Source organism: Octopus bimaculoides, chromosome 13 (genome assembly GCF_001194135.2).
Source record: "Octopus bimaculoides isolate UCB-OBI-ISO-001 chromosome 13, ASM119413v2, whole genome shotgun sequence".
NCBI lineage: Eukaryota > Metazoa > Mollusca > Cephalopoda > Octopoda > Octopodidae > Octopus > Octopus bimaculoides.
This window is the reverse complement of record NC_068993.1, coordinates 3097428-3101059: the sequence shown is the minus strand read 5'-3', so window position 1 is coordinate 3101059 and position 3632 is coordinate 3097428.

The window sequence follows — 3632 nt, the reverse complement described above, 5'->3', positions numbered from 1 at the left end:
CATATATATATAAAATCATATATAAATATATATGTATATATATATACATACATATATATATAAAATCATATATAAATATATATGTATATATATATACATACATATATATATAAAATCATATATAAATATATATGTATATATATATACATACATGTATATAAATTTATATATATATATGTGTATATATATATATATATATATATATATATGTACATACATATGAATATACATATACATTTATATATACAATCGATACATATACACATGTATGTGTGCATGCATGTATATAAATATATATTGTCTTGAAAGTGGAAACAGCAAATTTTTTTCTTTTATATTTTAAATTATGATGATAATGACGCACAAGCTTTTTCCAATTTCCTGAAATATTTTCTAACTTTTTATTACTATTATTATTTTCTTTCTTTCTTGCAAGGTTGAAGTTGGGCTTGAACGGGATAATAATAATAATAATAATAATAATAATAATAATAATAATGATGATGATGATGATGATGATAATAATAATTTATGATAATTCTTAATAATTTTGGCTCAAAGCCGGCAATCTTTCAAGGGAAAGGGAAGTCTTTGACATCGACCATGGCACTTCACTCTTCTTTAATTATTGTGTTGACCATTAAAGGATGAAAGAATTTGAATTTGGAAACTGAAGGGCAAGAAGAAATGTCAATAAGCCTTTTGTCCAGTGTGTCAATTATTCGGACAAGCTGCTGCTTTAATAATAATAAAAATGTTTTCTTTGTTGTCTGCAAGGGTCAAACACAAATATAAATAGGGGCAAGTAGAGCTTGGCACAATGTTGAGCATGAAATGAATAACAATAAAATTAAACAAAATTTCCCCAAATGGGGGGTGGAGTTGCTCGCAGGGACAACTGAAGAACTCACACATTGTAGTTACCCTGACCACTAGGGGTACTACAGTAGGTACTTCTCTCCTTCTCAGTACAACATGCTGGACTAAGTCATGGTGTACAAAGTAAACCACATGTGCTCTGTAATTGATGGTGAATGCCCATTTGACAACAAAATGGCATTACTTTTTGACTCATCTTCATATATGTATGTATGTATATATATAGTTGAAATTTACAGAAACACAAAAGACGAAGACAGGTGTGTAAACAACAAACAGGTGTATTAGTTTAACGCTCGGGAAGTCAAAAAGTCTTTTATGTTTCGAGCCTGTGCTCTTCAGCAGAAAGGAACAAGAGGAAATAAACACACATGAGAATAAAAAAACTTTTGGAGCTAGCGGTAAATCATGATATATATATATACGTGTGTGTATATATATATATAATTTACTTCTCTGAATGCACATGCATGCACACATATACACACAATTACAATTTCATACATGTGCATGTTTGCACATATGTAGACCCAAAAACATGCATCTGTGTATGTTGTTTCAGCATTGTTTCTCTGAAATAATGAATTTTATGGTTTTTCTGGAAATACTGTTGTTTTACCCTTTTAACATTTAAACCAGCCATAACTGGCCCCAATATTCTATGTGCTTTGTGCTAAAACTTACCAGATCCAACCTCTCATGCCTCCCTTACAATGTCATTCTAAAAGTATACAATCACATCATTGAAATCACCTAACTACGGGACAATGCAGGATTAATTCAAAACAATGTGAATAAATAAGCATTTGACACAGTAAGGCTGCGAGTTGGCTGAATTGTTAGCAAGCTGGGTGAAATGCTTAGCAGTCAGTATTCTGTCTGCCACTACATTGTGAGTTCAAATTCTGCCGAGGTCGACTTTGCCTTTCATCCTTTTGGGGTCGATTAAATAAGTACCAGTTACACATTGGGGTCAATGTAATCAACTTAACTTATTCCCTGCAAATTTCGGGCCTTATGCCTACAGTAGGAAGGATTACATTTGACAAAGTAATCTGAATGTTAAAGGGTTGAAGTGTAAAAACTTACAGCATTGTTGGTGTAGGTATTGGGAAAGAATGCTGGGTTTGAACCAGACGAACTTGTGTTTAATGATTTTATGGACGTTTAAGTTACGTTGACGCATTGTGTTGAAGATTTTTCTAATTGTATCCACTTAACATCAGTGTGTCACAGTAATATCTGAATGTTCTGATGAAAGAGGCTTCATCTAACGAAAGACATGACAAGTGTGTGTCTTATATGCTTATCTCGATTCTCAATGCCAAGAGGTGTGTTTACATGGAAATGCATGTGGATGTGTAACTGCAGCTTATTTTTTGTGTGCATATGCATAAACATATTTGTGTCCATGTTTACACACACACGCACACATACATATACATTATATATACATATACAAACACACATTTATATATATATGCACACACATATATGCATTTGTACATATATAAATGTATATGTATGCTTACGTATATACACCATATACATTCAGATACTTGTAGGTAGGTGTGCATATATGAACATATGAGTGTAATTATAACTGGTAATTAATTTGGTCTTTATTTTTGTTTTTGCTTTTTTTTTTGTTAATATATTTATTTACTTTTTATTTGCACCATCAAGTTGTTCCATACAGTGGAATACTTGAAAGTGGAGAAATGATACTGAAGTGATAAATTTGATGTGAAAAGGGTTTTTGAAATGGAACCAAAGAGACTTTTAGATACTTCAGTCAAAAATAAGGAAACACTAAAAATAAAACAATAGGAGAGGAAAAAAGTTTTATTTAAAAATGCAATTACAAGTAATTTGCGCAAAAAAGAAAATTAAAACAATAACAAATTATTATTTTTATTCTATTGTAAAATTATCTGATTTTGATAAGAGGAAGTAATGTGAAAATATGCATGCATACCGATAGATGTATATATGTGTGTGTATGTGTATCTATATATGAATATATATATACATATATGTTTGTGTGAATCTATATCTATCTATCTATCTATATATATATATATATATGTAAGTATATATATATATATGTGTGCATGTATATATATATATATATGTATATATATATATATATATATATATATATATATATATATATATATATATATATATATATGCCTACTTATGTGTTACATATATATAGTAATGTTCATATCTATATTCAAAAGTATTGCGATACACACATACACACACACACACACACATATTTACATGTGCAAGTTTGGGTGGGTGTGTGTGTGTGCATGTATATATATATATATATAATATATATATATATATATATATACACACACACACAAATATATAAGTACATTAGTAAATATATATATACGTACAAAATCACACACCAATATAACCACATATATATTTCCCTATACATACGAGCAAGCAGAAACTTAGGAGTGTGTATACATTTTTATATTTCAATACATTAATATAATTATTTTGTCTTTTATATTTTCTTTATAATGACTTAACTTTCATTTAAGTGTTATGGCTTTAAAATATAATCACTTATCGCCTGCGTTCCACTTGTCGTCTCATTTCTGCCTTTATATCCATGTTAAAATATACATACACACATACCATCACACACAAACATACACGCACACACACACACACACACACACAAACATACACGCACACACACACACACACACACATATATATATATA